Source organism: Symphalangus syndactylus, chromosome 4, assembly GCF_028878055.3.
Source record: "Symphalangus syndactylus isolate Jambi chromosome 4, NHGRI_mSymSyn1-v2.1_pri, whole genome shotgun sequence".
Classification (NCBI taxonomy): domain Eukaryota; kingdom Metazoa; phylum Chordata; class Mammalia; order Primates; family Hylobatidae; genus Symphalangus; species Symphalangus syndactylus.
The window spans coordinates 118,751,764-118,757,914 of record NC_072426.2 but is presented as its reverse complement, the minus strand read 5'-3'; the positions used below and the strand labels follow the sequence as shown (position 1 = coordinate 118,757,914).

At 42.7% G+C, this 6,151-nt stretch overlaps 1 pseudogene; it reads right to left on the bottom strand.

Moving 5' to 3' along the window:
• Positions 1–5,039: 5,039 nt before the first annotated feature.
• Positions 5,040–5,916, bottom strand: LOC129480159 (nicotinamide/nicotinic acid mononucleotide adenylyltransferase 1-like; annotated as a pseudogene).
• Positions 5,917–6,151: the final 235 nt, after the last annotated feature.

Below are 6,151 nucleotides of genomic sequence, written 5' to 3'. Positions count from 1 at the left end.
GGGAATGCTTCCAGTTTTTGCTCATTCAGTATGATATTGGCTGTGGGTTCGTCATAAATAGCTCTTATTATTTTGAGATACGTCCCATCAATACCTAATTTATTGAGAGTTTTTAGCATGAAGGGCTGTTGAATTTTGTCGAAGGCCTTTTCTGCATCTATTGAGATAAACATGTGGTTTTTGGCTTTGGTTCTGTTTATATGATGGATTACATTTATTGATTTGTGTATGTTGAACCAGGCTTGCATCCCAGGGATGAAGCCAACTTGATTGTGGTGGATAAGCTCTTTGTTGTGCTGCTGATTTGGTTTGCCAGAATTTTTGCATCGATGTTCATCAGGGATATTGGTCTAAAATTCTCTTTTTTTGTTGTGTCTCTGCCAGGCTTTGGTATCAGGATGATGCTGGCCTCATCAAATGAATTAGGGAGGATTCCCTCTTTTTCTATTGATTGGAATAGTTTCAGAAGGAATGGTACCAGCTCCTCTTTCTACCTCTGGTAGAATTCAGCTGTGAATCCATCTGGTCCTGGACTTATTTTGGTTGGTAGGCTATTAATTATTGCCTCAATTTCAGTACCTGTTATTGGTCTGTTTAGGGACTCAATGTCTTCCTGGTTTAGTCTTGGGAGGGTGTATGTGTCCAGGAATTTATCCATTTCTTCTAGATTTTCTAGTTTATTTGTGTAGAGGTGTTTATAGTACTCTCTGATGGTCGTTTGTATTTTTCTGGGATTGGTAGTGATATCCCTTTATCATTTTTTATTGCATCTATTTGATTCTTCTCTCTTTTCTTCTTTATTAGTCTTGCTAGTGGTCTCTCAATTTTGTTGATCTTTTCAAAGATACCAGTTCCTGGATTCACTGATGTTTTGAAGGGTGTTTTGTGTCTCTATCTCCTTCAGTTCTGCTCTGATCTTAGTCATTTCTTGTCTTCTACTAGCTTTTGAATGTGTTTGCTCTTGCTTCTCTAGTTCTCTTAATTGTAATGTTAGGGTGTCAATTTTAGATCTTTCCTGCTTTCTCTTGTGGGCATTTAGTGCTATAAATTTCCCTCTACACACTGCTTTAATTGTGTCCCAGAGATTGTGGCATGTTGTATCTTTGTTCTCATTGGGTTGAAAGAACGTCTTTATTTCTGCCTTTATTTCGTTATGCACTCAGTAGTCATTCAGGAGCAGGTTGTTCAGTTTCCATGTAGTTGTGTGGTTTTGAGCAGGTTTCTTTCTGTCTTTTTTTTTTTTTTTTTGAGACAGAGTCTTGCTCTGTCACCCAGGCTGGAGTGCAGTGGCACGATCTCGCTCACTGCAAGCTCTGCCTCCCGGGTTCATGCCATTCTCCTGCCTCAGCCTCCTGAGTAGCTGGGACTACAGGTGCCCGCCACCACGCCCGGCTAATTTTTTGTATTTTTAGTAGAGACAGGGTTTCACCATGTTAGCCGGGATGGTCTCGATCTCCTGACCTTGTGATCCACCCGCCTTGGCCCCCGAAAGTGCTAGGATTACAGGCGTCAGCCACCGCACCTGGCCTTGAGTGAGTTCCTTAATCCTTAGTTCTAATTTGATTGCACTGTGATCTGAGAGACAGTTTGTTATAATTTCTGTTCTTTTACATTTGCTGAGGAGTGCTTTACTTCCAACTATGTGGCCGATTTTGGAATAAGTGCGATGTGGTCCTGAGAAGAATGTATATTCTGTTGATTTGGGGTGGAGAGTTCTGTAGATGTCTATTAGGTCTGCTTGATACAGAGCTGAGTTCAAGTCCTGGATATCCTTGTTAACTTTCTGTCTCGTTGATCTGTCTAATGTTGACAGTGAGGTGTTAAAGTCTGCCATTATTATTATGTGGGAGTCTAAGTGTCTTTGTGGGTCTCTAAGGACTTGCTTTATGAATCTGGGTGCTCCTGTATTGGGTGCATATATATTTAGGATAGTTAGCTCTTCTTGTTGAATTGATCCCTTTACCATTATGTAATGGCCTTCTTTGTCTCTTTCGATCTTTGTTGGTTTAAAGTCTGTTTTATCACAGAGTAGGATTGCAACCCCTGCTGTTTTTTGTTTTCCATTTGCTTGGTAGATCTTCCTCCATCCCTTTATTTTGAGCCTATGTGTGTCTCTGCACGTGAGATGGGTTTCCTGAATACAATACACTGATGGGTCTCAACCCTTTATCCAATTTGCCAGTCTGTGTCTTTTAATTGGAGCATTTAGCCCATTTACATTTAAGGTTAATATTGTTATGTGTGAATCTGATCCTGTCATTACGATGTTTGCTGGTTATTTTGCCCATTAGTTGATGCAGTTTCATCCTAACATTGATGGTCTTTACAGTTTGGCATGTTTTTGCAGTGGCTGGTGCTGGTTGTTCCTCTCCATATTTAGTGCTTCCTTCAGGAGCTCTTGCAAGGCAGGCCTGGTGGTGACAAAATCTCTCAGCATTTGCTTGTCTGTAAAGGATTTTATTTCTCCTTCATTTATGAAGCTTAGTTTGGCTGGATATGAAATTCTGGGTTGTTGAATATTGGCCCCCACTCTCTTCCGGCTTGTAGAGTTTCTGCCGAGAGATCTGTTGTTAGTCTGATGGGCTTCCCCTTGTGGGTAACCCAACCTTTCTCTCTGGCTGCCCTTAACATTTTTTCCTTCATTTCATCTTTGGTGAATCTGACAATTATGTGTCTTGGACTTGCTCTTCTCAAGGAGTATCTTTGTGGCATTCTGTGTATTTCCTGAATTTGAATATTGGCCTGCCTTGCTAGGTTGGGGAAGTTCTCCTGGATAATATCTTGCAGAGTGTTTTCCAACTAGGTTCCATTCTACCCGTCACTTTCAGGTACGCCAATCAGATGTAGATTTGGTCTTTTCACATATCCCATATTTGTTGGAGGCTTTGTTCATTTCTTTTTACTTTTTTTTCTCTAAACTTCTCTTCTCACTTCATTTCATTCATTTGATCTTCAATCACTGATACCCTTTCTTCCACTTGATCGAATCGGCTACTGAACCTTGTGCGTGCGTCATGTAGTTCTTGTGCCATGGTTTTCAGCTCCATGAGGTCATTTAAGGTCTTCTCTCTGCTGTTCATTCTAGTTAGCCATTCGTCTAATCTTTTTTCAAGGTTTTTAGCTTCTTCATGATGGGTTCAAACATCCTCCTTTAGCTTGGAGAAGTCTGTTATTACCGATCGTCTAAAGACTTCTCTCAACTCGTCAAAGTCATTCTCGTCCAGCTTTGTTCCATTGCTAGTGAGGAGCTGTGTTCCTTTGGAGGAGAAGAGGCACTCTGATTTTTGGAATTTTCAGCTTTTCTGCTCTGGTTTCTCCCCATCTTTGTGGTTTTATCTACCTTTGGTCTTTGAAGATGATGATGATGTACAGATGGGATTTTGGTGTGGATGTCTTTTCCGTTTGTTAGTTTTCCTTCTAACAGTCAGGACCCTCAGCTGCGGGTCTGTTAGAGTTTGCTGGAGGTTCACTCCAGACCCTGTTTGCCTGGGTATCACTAGCGGAGGCTGCAGAACAGCAAATATTGCAGAACAGCAAATGTTGCTGCCTGATCCTTCCTCTGGATGCTTCATCTCAGAGGGGCACCCGGCTGTATGAGGTGTCAGTTGGCCCCTAATGGGTGGTGTCTCCCAGTTCAGCTACTTGGGGGTCAGGGACCCACTTGAGGAGGCAGTCTGTCCATTCTCAGATCTCAAACTCCATGCTTGGAGAACCACTACTGTCTTCAAAGCTGTCAGACAGGGAATTTAAGTCTGCAGAAGTTTCTGCTGTCTTTTGTTCAGCTATGCCCTGCCCACAGAGGTGGAGTCTACAGAGGCAGGCAGGCCTCCTTGAGCTGTGGTGGGCTCCATCCAGTTCGAGCTTCCTGGCCACTTTGTTTACCTACTGAAGCCTCAGCAATGGAGGAAGCCCCTCCCCCAGCCTCATTGCTGCCTTGCAGTTTGATCTCAGACTGCTGTGCTAGCAGTGAGAGAGGCTCTGTGGGCATGGGACCTGCCAAGCCAGGCACGGGATATAATCTCCTGGTGCGCTGTTTGCTAAGACCATTGGAAAAGCGCAGTATTAGGGTGGGAGTGTCTCAATTTTCCAGGTACAGTCTGTCACAGCTTCCCTTGGCTAGGAAAGGGAATTCCCCAATCCCTTGCACTTCCTGGGTGAGGCGATGCCCCACCCTGCTTTCGCTCACACTTCATGGGCTGCACCCACTGTCCAACAAGCCCCAGTGAGATGAACCCGGTACCTCAGTTGGAATTGCAGAAATCATCCATCTTCTGCATTGCTCATGTTGGGAGCTGTGGACTGGAGCTGTTCCTATTTGGCCATCTTGGAACCCAAAAAGTCCAGAGTTAGAATTTTAAATGAATTTTTGCACTTCACACTTTGCTTCTTTTATGTGGTAGAGCTAAGATGTACTTTTTGACTTCTTATTTGTAGTTAGTTTCACAGAAAATTCTTCTGGGTTTAGTGTGCTGCTAATCTCTTGTTTGAAAGATAAAAAAATTTATATATACATATATTTTTTAAAAAGACCAAACAGGTTGGGTGTGGTGGCTCATGCCCTATAATCCCAGCACTTTTGGAGGCTGAGGTGGGCAGATCATCTGAGGTCAGGAGTTCAAGACCAGCTTGGCCAACATGGTGAAACCCCATCTCTACTAAAAATACAAAAAATTAGCTAGACATGGTGGTGCATGCCTGTAGTCTCAGCTACACAGGAGGCTGAGGCATGAGAATTGCTTGAACCTGGGAGGTGGATGTTGCAGTGAGACAAGATTGCGCCACTGTACTCCAGCCTGGGTGACGGAGTGAAACTCCGTCTGAAAAAAAAATAAATACAGAAAACATTCATCTTAGCACCTTCTGATAAAATTTTAAAAAAAAAGACGCCGATTTTACCTTACTACTGATTTTTACTAAACTTTTAAGCTTTAGTTTAAGCAACAGGATCACAATTTCTTTCCCCTGTCACTAACATCCAGATTGTTTCAAATACTCAAAAGGGAAGTGCAAAACATCATGCCGTAGGATTTCTATGATTTCTATGCCTTAGCTTCCTCAGTGTTTCTCTACGAAGGGGCCAAGATGACCCTAGCATTCCTGTCTTCACTCTCAGAGCTGTACAAATTATGCTTTTCGATGTATTCTTGAACAAGATCTGGTAGCAAGTAGCGAATGCTGTGGCCCCTTCTAAGGGCTCTCCGGATTTTTGTGGATGAGATATCATTAGTGATCCATTCATTCACCACATGAATGTTGCTGTGGTGTTTCCATAGCACATTAGAGTCATAGATGAATTTCTGAGCATCATTTTCAGCCCGAGTAATACATAGGAGCTCATAGCTGGCCACAATTTGGGTGATGTCTTCACTCTTCAACAAATTAGGAACACCATAAGCACTCCAGTAAATCTGCCCCACACAGCAGCTTGACCTTTGGTTCACCTTTTGGTTTTGGCTCTAGGGATTTTTTTTGACTAGAATCTTGTCTTTGTTCATTTCGCTTCCTCTTCCATCCAGGCCTTTCTAGTGTAGGTGAGTTCTGCTGATGATCACAGTTACTAGCCTCCAGTTTCTCCTGATGGCATGTTAGCAAAGTAACAGTCTCTTTCCACTTTTTCTGAAGACTTTCCCATGTATCAGCTTCCACTCACTTGGAATTCTTGGTGGCAAGTTTGGCTATGATGACCCAGTGATGGGCAGGAATGTGTCCTTTCTTCTTATAAGCATCACCAACAGGAAAGATCATGCCTTTGACAACTCTGTATCTTCCTGTTCCATTCATATAGTCCTTGGCCAGCTCAAACAACCTGAGGTGCCTGTTGGTAATAGGATTGAAGGAGCTACAGTAAGGAGAACCACTTCAGTCTTCTCTGAATTTTCCATGGTAAGAACTTGAAGTTATTGATGTAAATGGAAAACTGTGATGCCTCCCTTGTTGTTTTTACAAAGGAAATTCTTTGAATCTGAAGTGTCTTGCAAAGTAGACTATTGGAACCATCCCAATTAATGTGTCAAAAGTCTTCCCTAAGGTGGGCTAGAAAAATGGTTTTATATCCAAATTGTAACTTGCACCCTCACTGTCCACTGGCCTGAGTGCTCCTGGAGACAACCCATGTCCAGGATGCCAGTGAGGTGAACACCTTTCCTATTGT